This window comes from Nymphalis io, chromosome 21 (assembly GCF_905147045.1).
Source record: "Nymphalis io chromosome 21, ilAglIoxx1.1, whole genome shotgun sequence".
Taxonomy (NCBI): Eukaryota; Metazoa; Arthropoda; class Insecta; order Lepidoptera; family Nymphalidae; genus Nymphalis; species Nymphalis io.
Window position 1 is genome coordinate 416,075 of NC_065908.1, and position 17,639 is coordinate 433,713.

Sequence of the window (17,639 nt, forward strand, 5' to 3'; positions counted from 1 at the left end):
TAGCCTCATGATCTACATTTCAGGATTAAAAACATTTGACGTCGTAAATTCCACATTACTTCATTGTCTTGGAATATGTGCCAGTCGCCTTCCGTAAAGGTTTGCTAGTTGTTTTCGTGGAAGATTAGAATATAGGCAATATGCATAAGGATGCATCGTTTACTAGTCTATTCACCGTTACACAACTTATTTCATATTTTTAAATCTCGATTAATTGAATCAGCCTTTTAATAAAAGTTCACCCTAATGACAAACATCTCTTTTGTTCTAGGCAAATTCGAAGTGAATACAGAAAATTACGAAAATGTAAAGTTATAAATATTCAATAATATATTAGACTAATAATAAAAAAAACTTTATTACAATATTCTAACAAAAAAAAACTCAATGAACCAATTGTTTGTGAATAATAAAAACGAAACAAAACAGTTCTCTTTGTGAAAACTAAATAAGTCGAGTGGAATAGCTCGCTCCACGAGTGATATTTGTTTCAATGATACCTCTTCAACTTACGTTCGGAATAATTTCAGCGTCAAGTGCGTGCTCTAAATTATACGAGCATATATAAATGGAAGTTACTTTGTTTGTGGGACTTTCGTTCCTAAACCACTAATCCGATTAAATTAAACCATAGTTCTACTATATCATAAATCAACTATTTATTATTTATATTTGACTGCCTCGTTGGTCTAGCTTAACATACAATTCAATAATGTAACAAGACGATTCAAAAGTATATATATGCATAAATAATTATGTGATTTGATTTACAAAATATGTCGAAGACAAGACAAAATACAATTGTGTTACTAGTGTTAACACTTGTGGGTTTTTATGTTGGTTGATTAATATTATGAAAAACAATCCAATAATTAATACACTTAATTTATAATACTCACAGTGTAACGTTGTACCAGGTATGATTTAAAAACGAATGCCAGTTTACGAACTAATAAATTATAGTTTACAACGTAATTTAATAATATGATGATTAATGAAATTATTAATAATGAATTATAGGTATAATAAGGTATATGTACATAAATCATCAAGATATATGTACATAAATCATCTTTGGGAGTAGTTATTATACGCCACAACAGCTGGGCGCCTATGTGGTACTTGTTAACACTTGTTATGGAAGAACGAACAGCCAACCTGAGCGATATATTTATTAAATTATTTGTGTTTGTTAAATGAGTGTATTTTTTGCGATTATTATGTCGTATTAAATTCTCGTTTCAATATTTATTTATTTGAATGTTTCGGCTTATTATTACGTTTATTAGCAATAAATAAGATTTATGTCTGCTCGGTTTGGTATTAAAATGTTTTTTATCAGTTGCCATTCATTATTTTTTGTCCGATTTAAGATGCGAGATATTCGTATGTATATAAATAACAAGAACACAACATTCATACAGTTTCATGTAAAAAAATAAGTGCTAAATACAATATTTCAAATAGTTTCTGGTATAACAAGATAAAGCGTGAGTCGTCCCGCGTAATTGTTTATTTAATGTATAGCATGCAAGCTAATGTATGGCAGTTAAAGTATAAATATTACTAAATAAATACAGGAAGTTTGACGTGTTATCACCATTTAGGCATCTCGGTTCAATAGCGGTCTTAAAGTAGTTATTTTTTATTCTTAATCTAAAGAATACTTATAGCCATTAATTTTTTAAGACTATTTTTAATAAAGTAACAGACTTGAGAAGTTCCGTGTAAGAAATACAGCACAAGGTTTGCCTTATTACTAGAATACTCTTATTATTTAAGAATTTTCTTTAGAGAAATATTTTAATAAGCCGGAAGTAATTGCTTATTCCCAGGCTTTTCCAGACCTTTATACCCTTAGGTATACTAATGCATTTCAAGAGTATTTTTATAAATATAAATTTAACTTTGGCGTTTTCTAGTAAAAGTGTACCAATGTACACATCGTCGTATAGCATCCTTACCACTTCGCGTTTGAAATATTTTATGGTTAAGATTCACGCGCTCTTACCAGTGGGCCATCGCGGCTTCAAAAAAAAAAAAAAACTAAAAAAAACAATCTAATGAACATTATTAAAGTTATATAGCGGGATTCCTAAAAACGTTCGAGCTTTTAAAAGTATTGGGGAGTGCAGTCAAATTGTATGACAGAGGCCACGTATACATCTATAAAAGTTAGCTGTACAGTTTAGGACAACCTACCAAACAATACTTTTAATTTTTTTCCGATGTTAAATACACCACGTTTTCATACTCCAACACATGTACTATTTATCACATAGGAGCAATAGGGTGGAATAATCTTAATACTTAGACTTATGAACAGCCAATAACTTTGTCCAGCTGTGGGACATTTAAAAGCTGTTGCTAATCCTTCGTACCCAACACTAGTTATAATTATAATGGATCAAATTTCATAAATTAAATAGAAAATATTTAAAGTCAGTTTTTTTCAAATTAAATGTATAGGCTAACGCTCGACTGTTATCACACATGATGGAAAGTGATGATACATTCTAAGATGGAGCGCGCTTGCCTAGATTGTTGGTGGTGGCGAAAACGGCGGTCGGGATCTGCGTATCAGAAACGAGGAAGCAAATCGTTTCGTACGTGTTTTAGATACGTCAACTAGAATAAAAAGTAACAAACTCATGTTTGTTCCTTGTGTTAACATAACATGCTTAACTCATTCTGTGAGGCTCTTTAATGTTTTTCGCCGTTCATCTATATTTCGCCACTAAATTATTTATAATTTAATAACCAGTTTCAGAATAAAACAAAAGACAAGATTGAATGGAAATCTTTAGAGGCCTTTGTCGGAAACACGCTGTAGCCAATATTTTACTTCAAAAGTTTAGGGCACAGTCTAAAAACTATAATTATTATTATATGTATAATTAAGAACAGCGATAAAGGCTTTTTTTTCAGGTATTCAGGTCCAACAATCGGCATAGTAGCAGAGTGAATAATCTCCAAGGCTTAAGACAATAGGCCTTAGCCCAGCAGTGGGTAATTTACAATACAGACATAAAAGCTTTAAGTAACGTAACGTTACGTTGATAATGTTGCCAGATAGTGGCATGATGACTTTCCTTGTAATTTGTCTTAAACGGTAGTGAGGAATATATTTCTTTCCATTTATTTAAGAATATTAAAGGAAACCAATGAGCAAAATCCTAATAAACGTGGAAATGTTTTTATTGTAATGCCTAATTCAAAAATTACTCAACCAATAAACATAAATAATACTTATACTAAAATATATAGCGCGTTTCGGAGAAGGATTAAGTATATAATATTATAATATAAAGAGTGGCGTTTTGCAGTTACATCCGCTTTAAATTTAGACTATTAACGTGACGAGCGTATTTTAATGTTCTGGTACCTGATTAACGAATTAACAACGAACTCGAATTAACTTTGTAACAAATATCAAAAACAATAATTATTATTTAAATAAGTTCTAACAAGCCATTCATCATTTCAAGATAAATTAAATTTAAAGCTACAATCCATTTCTAACGTAGATTATACCAGAAAAGCCGGCAAGAATCTCAATGGTCCATTTCTATCAATCATTTACATATAATAAATTTGACGGGCCGGTTGGCGTGGTTGGTAGATACTTGAATTTCACGCCGAAGGTTGAAATTCGATTCCCACCCAGGACAGACACTTGTATACATGAATATGTCTGTTAGTCCTAAGTTTGGGTGTAATTATCTATATAATTATGTATTTACAAAAGAAAAGTATACTAGTATATCAGTTGTCTGGTTTCCAATGTACATCTATATATCATATCTGCTTAGTTGGAGATCAGTTGGCCGTGTGGGAATAAAGTCCCAGAGTATTATTATTATTATAATAATTATATACAACTGAATGTTATATGTCTCATATGAATTCAACGATTACTAACTCAGTTTTTTAGTTGTTATCATCTTTATAATCGTGTACATTATATTCCTTATGCACTATTTTTTGTATGTACGTGTAAGCTCATATGAAATAGTTTTATAAATGCTTCCACAGATTTCAAATGTGCTGCGCTTACTATAAGTAAGTATTGAAATATAAAGACGATAATAATGATTAGCACGCTCGAGAAATTGCGCAAATATGTAACACTGAACTAGCGCATACTCGTGCAGACACGTTTCTTGACACTACTTTTTTGCGCAATTGTCCGCTTTGATGATCTTAAGTTCAGTCGTTTATGATTTTTATTTTATTTTAATGCGTGCATTGTTGACAATTGACTCAAAAATTATTTGCTGTGTTGTTGCCTCAAATATGAATTGTATTAAAAGTATTTTTTATGATAATGTCTTTTCGTTGACTGATTTTTTCACAACAACGTTTCCGTACCATAACTGACTTAATGATGATGATAATCTGATGGGTCGGTAATCCGACTCTACTGGAGAACTAACGGCTGTACGTATTTTTCAAGGCACACAATTGTAAGTACTGACAACTCTCATACTCCCCTGCTGCTTCTAAGAATTTGTCCTCAGAAAAACCCAAAAATGTTTTATTAACCCGATATAGGGTTTGAAACCGGGTTCTCAGGATCTTCGTCCTTATTAGCTGGTCACTAGATTTTTGTATGAACGTTTATGTGTATGTATACATTACCTGCAAAAAGGCCAAAGTATATTTTTGTAAAAAAATAAATAAACCACAATTTACCATTTGCCAAACGGCATAATTACAACATAATATTACTAATACCTACAATATTACTCACGTGCTATACAAAAATAATAACATCTGTTCATTGTTTTAATTCTGATTACCAAAATTAAGGGTTATTGAGACGGCCCCTGTTAGCATCAGGCCACTGAATTAATCTATCTCTATTGTCTAGTTAATATATTTTGTTGCGTTTACTCAGTTCATTAATAGCATTCGTGCTGTTATTCAAGCCTCACAATTCAATCAATCCGAATCTGAATCTGAATTACTTTACGAGATACCAATTTTGAAAGAAAGAAAGACATTCAAAATTGCGTAACCCTTTGAATTCAATCCTTCCATCCGAAACAACACATAAAACGGAGACAAGATGTACTTCCGGTGCGAGTAACACGAAAATGTAATTAAAACTTGAAGCGTCTTTTAAACAACACACCCACCACTTTAGTCAGGTAAGAATTTCAAACGTAAGTACCAACTGTTAAGCAAGGAACTCGACAATTGATTTCATGGTTGTTAAACGCACTATGTTTTATACTACTTCTCGCCAGTGGCTTCACCCATCTATTAGATAGAGGAAGGGAGGCAGGTATTATGTAACAAAAAACCTTTCCTTTTTTGTAGTTCAAGTTTGCTTCATATTAAATTTCATCAAAATCGGTTCAGTTATTTAGATGTGAAAAAAACAGAGACAGAGTTACTTTCACATTTAAAATGTTGTATTGTATGTATTTGTAAAGATTATGTGTCAAATATATATATTTATATTTGCTGTGCATAGTCCAGAGTATATAACCATTCTACTGCCCCTATGAGTAAGTAAGTACTTGTATTAAGTACATCTATCAATACTATTGATGAACCAACCTCTTAGAAAATTAATTTCCAAGGGTGGTTGACATCAGCCAGTTAAAACCCACGTGTTCTGTGCACTGAGCACCTATTTGTGATGTCTAGAGGTTGTCAGTGTTTACTCTTCCTTGCCTCGGGAAATTAGTAACGCTGATGTTTCTGCGCATCTTAACCGATGGTCGTGAAGGAAAACATTGTGAGAAAACCTGCGTGTGTCTAATTTCACTGAAATTCTGCCACATGTGAATTCCACCAATCCGCATTGGAGCAGTGTGGTGGAATAAGCTCCAAACCTTCTCCTTAAAAAAAGGAGAGGATGCCATAGCCCAGCAATGGGACATTCACAGGATGTTACTTTATTTTTTATAATCTTGTGTATATACATTATTTATTAATAATATGTGCGTACATATTACGATAAATTATTGTCGATATTATTTTTTACATTATTTGTCGATATAATATCTCATAATGAATATAATACATTGGACGTTCTTTTATCAACCTCGATATGGTTATAAAATTCATCGTTCATATACATAAAATATGTACGTTATTTTTTGTACCGAACAATGAACACAAAAAGAGAAGTAAACAAATGAACACATGTCTGATGTTGACACAAAGGGACCGCGAACATTCCCATTTACTACATTTGACCGATTCAATTAATATATAAAAGTTATTTGAAAAAGAAACATAAAGCCAACGGCTGCCTTTTAAAATTATCTTTACATTTCTTATAGCGGAAGGAGAGATAGATTGTTTAAATCCAATGTCTATGTATATATTTATTTATTATCTAGTGTCCGCCCTCGGCCTGATTGTATGCAAATGATGATCGGTTGAGTTGTCAAAACGTGAAAGCATATCTAACAAATAAACTCACTCACGTATGTGTGCGTTTGTATATATGGATATTAATATGCCATCTTATTTACTTACTAGTAATAATGTATTTTATCCGATACATGCTGGTCATATACCTTTATATGACCTCGAGATAAAAATTAATATAAAATACGCACATAAATAACCACTGTTGTACTTGCACGGCTTGTAACCCGTAAGCTTTTATTTAGATTCATTTGTTCTACCCACTGAACCACCTCGGCTCTTTATTTTTATACAGTTTAATAATATTAAGCTATGCATCGGGTTTCCTAAATGAGATAAAATTTTTAAAACTATCGCTAACATCCTGCTGTAAAAAGTAGAAACCAATAATACAACGTTTTTAAAATAATATTAGTGAAAATAAATACAAATATTTTTATCAATTTTTTTTTGTAATGTACAATATTAAATTACATATACATAAATTATTATATATAACTTATTCATATAAAAAACGAATGACGGATGGTTCTAAAACAAATTAAAGTGAAAGCCCATTTTATCTATACCCCTTAATATAACGAACACCTTGGATGAAAATAATAGCAACTACTTGGAAGCTGCAAATAAATCATATATAATAGACATTTTGCGATTTACCATCGATTATATATTATACGAGTAATGAATTATGACTTGCCACTTATTTTTTTAGCAAATTGTAATGTATGGTGTAAAAAAGAAACAATATTATGAAGACTTTTATAAGTTTCGCGCGCTTCTTTGAAGTATCTATTACGGGAACATTAAATTATGCAATACTTTTTTTGTTATGTAACTTCATTCTCTACAGACATTTGGGTTTGTGACTTTTTGAGATCGGTTTTTGTTGTTCCTAATTTATGATATTTTATGACTTCATCATATTCTTATGCATAAAATTTTGCTGTATACAAATATAATATAGAACCGATACAAAAATGTAGATAGTGGAAAAAAACAGGGACATCGCGGTGTATTATATATGTATATATGGTGTCGCTGTTTCGTTATGGCAAATATTAAATTGTTTTTTATAGAATAGGTAGGCGGACGATATGGGCCACATGATGGTAAGTGGTCACCAACGCCCACAGACATAGGCATCATTAGAAATGTTAACCATCGCTTACATCGTCGTCGCGTTTGGACTCTACTACCACTTACCATCAGGTGGAGTAGAGTCATTTGCCCTCCCAGCGAATATAAAAAAAAAAAAAAATACATTGCCAATGCGCCACCCTATGTCCTTGTATAGATTATGTCCCTTGTACCTGTAATTACACTGGCTCATTCACCCTCCAAACCGGAATACAACAATACCAACTACTGCTGTTTTGCGGTGGAATATCTGATGAATAGGTTGTACCTACCCAGACGAGCTTGCCCTACCATCAGTAAAATTGTACATATTTAGTGCTAGGACACTACCACATACACGCTAACACCTTTAAAAACACAGCTTCTTAGAACAAGAAATTGACACGAGTAGCTAAGTCAATATTAATTGACTTGGTGGGGCTTTATGTCTCAGTGTACTCATCGTCAGTGGTGCTACCCACTCATACCTATATTCTACTGTCAAACAGCAATAGTATTGTTCTGTTCCGATTTGAATGGTAAGAGAGTTAGTGTTTCTGCCTGTTGGTGTATAAGTAAATGCCTGTAGCATCGGCACATCTTAGTACCCAAGGTCGGTGGCACATTGGTAGATGGATAATATTTCTTACAGTGCCAATATTTATGGACGGTAGTGTCTACTTACGATCAGGTGGTCAATTTGCCAGTCTGCCTAACTACTTAAATTTTAAAAAAACCACATTGAATCTTCAGTACTTCAATTGCATATAGATGCCTGCTTTCCAGTAAATACTAATTTCCTTTATTTTTTCCTTCCAAAACATAAATCTTGCGTAAGCTGACATAGCAGGTTTATGATTGAACCGCTAATTTCACAGACAGACAGACCATATACAGCTCGGCTATTGAAGCTACGTTTATTACAAGAAACATCCAAGAATGTTTGAACTTTTCATTTAATTATTTGCCGGAGAAATACTACGTAGTACGACTAGCCGAGATGGGCCAGTGGTAAGAACGCGTGAATCTTAACCAATGATCGTGGGTTCAAACCCGGGAAAGCACCACTGAATTTTCATATGCTTAATTTGTGATTATAATTCATCTCGTACCTGACGGTGAAGGAAAACATCGTGAGGAAACCTGCATGTGTCTAACTTCACTGAAATTCTGCCACATGTGTATTCCACCAACCCACATTGGAGCAGCGTGGTGGAATAAGCTACAAATTTTCTCCTCGAAGTACGTTACACGTTTTTGTAAAACATCAGTAGCTATATAATATGTCTATATAATCTTTGAGCGTATCCTCAAACAATATGTCGTCCCGGTATATTTCCTGCGGGACACTTTGAATTATTTTAAAACTGAACGTGAGATTTAGTGACGTGACACTATTACTTTTGTGTAAAGCTGTAATGTAAAGATTTCTAATCGTTATTTCGCTAAAAATATTTGAAAATCCGCCACGTATGTCGAACCGCACTAGAGCACAAAATCTTTTGATTAACAAAACAAAAGTGATATTGACATGTTTAGAATACTAAATTTTATGAAGTAAACTTTCTTATTATATCCAAATAATAAACACGACCATAGCTCGAAGACCTATACATAGTACTGCGACAGCATTAAGGTCTTAGGTTGCAGTGAGGACCGCAACGAGTTGGTCTATAAACAGCTACGTCGGTGAATTGCTATGTAAATTTAATTTACTATTGGTTGTTTCAGACTGTTAGTGAGGACGCACATTATTATCGACAGTACAATTAATATAATTATAATTTTATACGATACAAGTTTTTACTCGCTACTTCGTTTTGAATTAGTATTTTTTATCTCACCACCTTAGAATAAAGTTATTAAAATCGGATTAGCGGTGAAGTTTTCGCTTAATAAAACTTTTTATATTTCCGGGAGGGGTCTACTCCACCAGATGGTAAGTGGTAGTAGAGTCTAAAGGCGACGACGGCCAGTACAGTCGGGAAGAATGTTCTGCACAAGCCGCCCCCGCCTTGCCGGCGCGCAAAACGTAAGAACAGAGTTATTTATGAATATTAGTATAAATTTTATACATACATTAAAAAATCCTTAATAGAATATATACGCTTACTTATTAATAAACAATGTAAAAACTACCGCGGGGTTGAAAAGGAAATAGCCGAACCTGAGAAGAATTGGCGTAAGAAACATAGTGTTCTTTTTGCTTACAATGTTAAATAGAATAAAGAAATAACAGTTTTTATTAAGCACATAATGCCTACAAAAAATTTATCTACAGCATGTGTCTTACTTTTATATTTAAGTCACAAAAAGTAGGTCATATTATCAACAATTATGAATTGTTATCAAAATAAGTATACTTATCATCTCAAGTATTTAAAACAAAAGACTTTTTCCTTTTATTGTATATAATTTGGACGAATAGTTAAAGAGATAATACAATATAGGTATGGAACCACGACTGTGTCGTAATCTATTGGGTGATATTCTATTAGACGGTTTGTTCATGTTCAATACGTCAATATATTTAGAAACAAATTGCATTATCACCAAGAAAATTTTATTTAGATAAAATTCGTTTTAATGGTATGTTTTTTGGTTGCATAGTTTAAGAGATAATTTTAAATATCAAAAGTGCGAGACAATTTTATGAATGTTCAGTCCATCGTGACATTTGGCAGTCAGGAAATGAATCATAGCACTCAGTACCGACCGAACCACAATCATTATTTCATCACAAGTAAAAATGTTTACCGACCAAAAGTGGGCATGGATCAGCTAGTCTAAAATAAAATGCTACACTAACGCTGAAGATAACAAATAAAACGCACCGTAAACGCTGTTCTGCTGAAACGACTTAACTCAACTAAGTAGATACGCTGCTTCTATTTGAGGACACCGCGTGGGCATTAATTAAAAGTTGTGTTCATTTCTAGAACTATATACTAACAGAATTTTAACGAAAAACGTATTTACGTACGTCATTATGTCGCGTGTGATGTGCCACGAAGTTTCTAACGGAACTCTATAATTAATGCAATAATTATTTTATATCTTTGATCCATCAACCGATACTTGAATATGTACAAATTCCGCATATGTTTAGTTTTGATAATTAATAATATGTAATCTTACGTTAAAAATAGTAAAATAAGGCGTATCCATATATTATTATAATAATTAATTATTAGAAATCAAGATTGAAATAGGTTTTTTTAAAAGAGATAAATCAAAATAACTATACAACAATAAAGTAAACGTAGATCGACACGTACAATTTACACTCAAATAGAACAAAGGAATCAAAACTGAGCAACTGAAATATTATTTATGAGATATTCGCCACAACCGAGAGCCCAAATAGAAGTGTCTAAAGCCAGCCTGGCCGGCCGATGAGCTCGGCAGGGCCAGTCCCCACTATGATTATCATCTCGTGATCAAGTCGCGCCGCTAGGCCACCCCACGTCGGAAGACATTCTTAACAATATGTGTACGATATAAAGGTGTGGAAATAATATCAGGCATGATATAATATACAGTACAGTACAGTAACAGCCTGTGAATGTCCCACTGCTGGGACTCCTCTCCCTTTTTGAAGAGAAGGTATGAAGCTTATTCCACAACGCTGCTCTATTGCGGGTTGGTGGAATACACATGTGGCAGAATTTCAGTGAAATAAGACACATGCAGGTTTCCTTACGATGTTTTCCTTCACCGTATAGCACGAGATTGAATTTTATTTGATTATATTTATATATCGATGTGTGTGTAATAATGCTAGTATGTGTATTATTTTAAATAAAAATGTATATAAATACCGAGGCTGGGTTTTAAAGTCCGTGGTAGTAATAAAATATCGTTAACAAAAACTGATTCAAGCTACTAACGACACAAATGCTGGTGCTTACTTAGCTCGAAGAGTGAGGTAGAATTTATATATAATGGCTGCATAGGGTCATTTATTTTATTTTTATTGTATAATGTTTACACTTGTTTAAACCAACAATATTTTATTTAACTAATAAATCTCCTATATGCAACAATCAATGTGTTGGACATTGATTGTTGTATATAGGAGACACGGTTACGGTTATCGTTGACACACATAGATACATACATACTATGTCATCATCATCATCACCCGTTTTGCGTCCACTGCTGTACATAGGTCTCTCCAATGGCATGCCACTGAGCTCGATTTTCAGCTCTTAATCTCCAACCGCTGCCAGCCACCTTGCGTATATCGTCAGTACTTAATACATACTATGTATGCATATTATATTAACAAGTTTAGTAAATATAATTTAATCTCTTTTATTTTTAATACATTTTTTAAGCCATTAAACTTTATTTCAATATAGAGTTGAGTGCGTATTTAAATCTATTCGGGACCGCAACACCACGGCTGTTACGCCATTACGTATATTAGCTAAAGTTAACTTGGAACTTTGCTTATTGATCCCCGTAACTTAATGTTAACGAGTAACAAAGTGATTTAATCGCTTAAGTAAATTTACTCTCAAGACTTTACACCTTGCAAGTAAAGTGTTGTAAGTAAACTTAAGTTAACTTAGTCCAATAAAACTGCTCGAAAATACTTAACAAAATACCTTATAATTTAACATTTTTTTTTATTTATAGTTCCTACCCTAGTGGGTAGAAAAGGGGGCTGTATAAAACGTTTATATTGAAGACAAACATACTAGGAACTTTCTCGTACAACAACTCGTTAAATTTTTACCATAATTGGATAAATGGCATAGGTTACATGTATTATACATAATAAACGCACAAATATTCATTTTTTATTTAAACAGACAGATAGAAAAGCTGGCAATAGAATGAGCCTGTTGAAATGTAGTCACTGTCTTGTTAATGAGCCGTTAACATTGAGAATTATAGCTGTAATACGATACTAAGAATTGTTGTAATACCAAGTATTCTTGATTGGCAGGCAGCTCTGACTAGAGCTGAGCTAGTCCAGTTAAATCTTGGCCGTCAGAGCGTCACGGAAGCATGCGAAAGCGATCTGTGGCGCTCCTCGTTAAGACGGTACCGATGGTTTTTTAGTGGGTATTCCGATGCTTGGATGCATTCGGTGCTATGGGCACCGGCGTGCCCCACATACCCCCCACTGTTTCCGTAGAGGAAAGGCGTAACGCGTTCTTCCAGCGAAGAAGACGGTTTAAAAGATTGCATATGTGCTTAATTTGTGTTAATAACGCATCACATGCTTAGAGCTAAAGACAACATAACGTGATATTGGAAATCACAATTAAATTACAAATAAATAAAATTGTAAATTAAAGCAAACTGCCTCCTTTTAATTTAGTATGGCCATTTGAAAGTTACCAAAACCAAACAACTTTTTTTTTAAACCACCTTTGCTACATATTAATTTAAATATTTTAAATTATGTATAATTGAAACTAAATAAGTTTGGTAAACTAATTAAATTGCAGATTTTAAAGGATTTTCGTCACAAATTAAACACCCCGCAGGCGAACCGCGAGTTCTGGCGTCTACTAAACAAACATTTCTAGTTCAAAATCAGAATTTAAATAATTAATTTTCAATATAAATTAATTCTGGAGATAACTAATAAAGTTTTACATGAATAATAAGACACCAAGTACAATTGACAAACGGAACCAATTAAAAAGTCACTTAACTTTCAAACTCCAAAAGTCAAACTGGGGAATTATTTTAACCTCACAAAATTTAGGTAAATATATAATTATGTTTATTAATATATTAGATTGTAGAATGTGATGTAGCCTCATTGGACCATTGAGTCACTGCAGAGTACTACAATATTCTGAACTAAAAAAAACAAAAATTTTTAGTGGTCGGGCCCGGGGTTCATACTCTTAACTTCGTAGTCTGCCACGTAAGCTGGCCACTAGACCAACTGACGCATACAACATACCATATATATATATATATATATATATATATATATATATAATATAATACATTAATGTATGTACAACTATTTCATACATGTGCACAACGGCTTATTGGTGACCATCACTTCTGTGAAACCTAAATACTAAATACCTCAGACTACCTGACACGTACAGCAGACTAAATTAATGTATTGGATCTTTTTCACTGTCCCAAATTTCAAAGCTTAAACAAACATAATAATTTTTTTGTCAGAAATAAACTTCTCTTTGAAGACGAATTAGTTCATTAATATTTTCAAGAATTTTTATAATTAAACTTTGAGGAATAATCAAAATATTAATACTGTTAGTAGACAGAATGATAATTACGACTTGCTTGATACGCCTTTTGGTTTTATTAATTAAAAAAAATATATTGGAGGCTCTTTAAATTTCAGAAAATAAGGATTAAGAATTCATTTTAAGTAAGTCTTGCAAATGTAAATTCAACCGAGGTGAATAGCAAACAAGCAATGTTAGTATAATTTTACAAAAACAATACTTTTATACATAGATGTCCTTCTCACCAATTTTGAACATGTCACCAATTCCCAGCGAAGACTAACTGCGCAAGACTTTATAGCACAATAGTCCAGAGTTCATAACACGACCAGAGAAAAGTTGGCAGAGATCAGGTACAGATATAACATTGCCAGCTACTTAACTCCAGGTTACTAAGCACTACACTAGTGACTTGAGAACGGAAACACGAGTCAGAGCATATATATGGTATATATTTATTTGTCATCAAATAAGTACAAAATTTATATATTCGAATTCAGCACATAAATATAGTAAATAACGATTTGTAATCTTATAAATACAACTTTTAATTTAATACTGTGACATGACGATTCAAAATTTCCCTACGAGACTACTTGAATAAAGAATTATTCGACTTGATTTGATAGTTTACAAAAGCTTTGATTGATATGATATATCACAATAAGTCGGTTGTCAACATTTCACGGGTGATTAACGAAGTGAGTTCATCAGAAACTTGTCAATATGTTCCGTCTCTCATTAGATTTGATGTCTCGGAAAGATTCGCTGATCAGGCATCTACTGCAATACTACCGCAAGACCACACATGAGTCTTAGTGACTGAATATCCGCTATAGATTGGCAATCATTCCAGTCTAGTTCCAATAAATAAATTGTAACTCTTATATTATACACGTGTCGTAGGTTTTTATTCTAAAAACAACTTGATAGTATTATTCAACAACAATATTATGATGATATTTGGAATAAGTATTATAAAGTTTTGAGAGCTGGTTCTTACCACAATGTATAATCAAAAAAGTTTTAAATATTTTCGTATTTTTATGCAAAAACGTTGCTATAAAAACAGTGGCGAGTAGTATTCTACAGTTCGGTCCTCTTGAATTCTCATTATAATATTTTACATTCTATGATAATAGAGCGCATCCTGAAGCGCTTAATTCTAAAGTCCAGATTATCTCTTTATAAGATGCTGACCGTAGAAAGATTTTAGACCTCAGTTTTCTTTCCGAGTTCTTAGAAACTTTTTGGACGCATCTCACTTATTGGAAAAACTCTTAAAACACCGAGGATTTTGCAATAAAATAGATGGAAAAACGATGTTCTTTTTAATATTGATATATCTATCATAGATTTTGGTGTTTTTGCTCCTATTAATAGGGTGATAACGATGTAATGAATATAGAAACGTCAGTGTCATTACCCCACAAGTATTAAAGAAAAAAATAAAGTACCTTTTATTGACTAGGGCAAGGTTTTACAACAGGATCTCAGATAAAGTGCAAACTGCGTCTGTTACAAAATAAAAAAGAATGCAAAGGAACGTTTGCCGGCAAAGTTAAGTTTATCACGGTATGATGGTATGATGATAGAACACTTCGGAAATTAAATCGCCTTCTGAATATTTCTTTTATTGAAACAAAAACCTGACAGAAGCAACCTTTATTTGATTTGTTTTGAAGTTTTTTTTTTCATTTGACTATAGTGTAATGATTAATTATTATTATCAGTCTGTAATAATTTTGCATCCTAGTTTCAGTTTTATATTTATGGCTTCGTATTATTGTTTTCGTTTGAGTTTTAATGTCAATCTATGTCATCTCAAAGGCTGTTAGTCCCTTCTTTATTATTGAAAGCTGAAAATTGCTTGTTAGTGGATTCAAAATCAACAATTTAATATAAGTATTTTTTGTCAATTTTAAATAATGTCGAAACGAAATTATGAGCTGAACTATGTGTTGCTGTGTTTTTTTATCCTTGATATTTAGCTTTTTTCTTGTCGTAATATAATAAACATTATTGGTCTTACTAATGAACGTTACTTAGTTAAATAAATATTTTGATAGTTAGTTTTTGGTTAATTACATATTTCTCTGTTTCACACAGCGAAAATTTCTAGATCTGGGTATTTGAAATAATGTAGTACTCAGCACTTAGATTTGCTTATTTAATTATATAAGGGGGAGTAAGCCAGTATTATTATAAGCACAGTGAATATAAATTCGTAACAGAGAGACATACGGACAGGCATAATTAATTTTCGCATTGTTATTTTAATACAAACAAATTTGTGCTTAAAAAATATTTATAAATAAAACCTACATGTTTTGTAACTAAAATACTCATAGCCATGACGGTTGGAGACTGACTGACTGATCATATGAAATCCCCCATGATAATTTAAAATATAGTTTGTTCCGAGTAATCAAAATAGTACAAGTATAAAGGTCCAGGCGACTGTTATGTTCGCCGGTGCTGCGATAAACCGAGAGGCTCGGGGTCGCTATAAAAAAGTTAATTTCCGACTTCGCGAGGAACGAATACCAACCAGACTAATTAATTCTGAATAGTTATTTTTAATTTCCCCGGTAATTGTTTCAGAACTTTACAAGGAAAACTTAATGCAATGCTACGACTAACGTTCCTTCTTGAACAAAGAGATTTTATAAATAAAAGTCGCTTACTTCGTTTAATCTTGCACAGCTGAAATAACTTTTTACGCTGAAAAAAACATTTTACGTTCATAATAATTTTAAAGTTATTTTATAAGCCGCTAATATAAATAAAAGCCGAGATGGCCTAGTGGTAAGAACGCGTGATTCTTAACCGATGATCGTGGGTTCAAACCCGGGCAAGCACCACTGCATTTTCATGTGCTTAATTTGTAATTATAATTCATCTCGTGCTTTACGGTGAAGGAAAACATCGTGAGGAAACCTGCATGAGTCTAATTTCACTGAAATTCTGCCACATGTGTATTCCACCAACCCGCACTGGAGCAGCGTGGTGGAATATGCTCCAAACCTTCTCCTCAAAAAGGGAGAGGAGGCCTTAGCCCAGCAGTGGGACATTCACAGGCTGTTACGAAAATTACGAAAAATATAAATAAGTGCTAATATAAAATATTAAGTGCATTAAAGGGAAAACATTATTACAATATTACTGCTGCCAGATATAACTGGTATCAAACACAACGGCACACTCTCTTATACTTTCATGCCGCTCTCCGCCGCTTTTTACTCCCTTGTGTGCGTCGCGTGTATATACTTATTGTATTACTTCATGTATGTGTTGTATTACTTCATTGCTATATCTACCTATAATAACTAGAAATAATATTTCGACAAATTATGTTTTTATTTTTATTAATCGATTTTTATTTATCGGCTTTCTCTTATATTAATTATTTCTATAACAATAATTTTAAATGTTTCACATCAGCCAGACGTCCCGTGACGGTCTCATTTTATTTTTCACGGTGGTATAATTTAACCTGCGTTAAATTATGAACAAAAACTACTCGATTAATTTCCATGCAAACTTAATGAGGTCGTAGTTACATAATTATGCATCGAATTAAGCTTGTTCGATTTAGACGTCCTGATTTATACACTATATATGCGTGATGCATTTTTGTTTTATTTAACTTAGCTTACCAGACTGGAAATGGGCCAACTTATGAAGTGGATTGCACCGCCTATAGGCATTGGCATTGGTAGGAAATATTAACAATCGCTCTTATCACTAATGTTTAGTCAACAACCTTGGGAACTAAGGATCCTTTGTTTTTTACATAGGCTTATTAATTTGTTGCTTAAGTTCAAATCTTTGTACTTTTAAAACATCCAGAGCGATGCTTACGAACTTGTAAGTGAGCGTGCTTGTAAAAGAGCG

General features: G+C 32.8%; 2 protein-coding genes across 2 annotated transcripts in view; both read left to right on the forward strand.

Annotated features, from left to right (window-relative positions):
* LOC126776693 (prolyl 3-hydroxylase sudestada1) overlaps positions 1–17,639 on the forward strand; it is a 382,982-nt gene that overhangs the window by 272,071 nt on the left and 93,272 nt on the right. The window lies entirely within an intron of this gene.
* LOC126776699 (uncharacterized) overlaps positions 1–17,639 on the forward strand; it is a 150,287-nt gene that overhangs the window by 77,675 nt on the left and 54,973 nt on the right. The gene's annotated exons all lie outside the window — the stretch shown is intronic.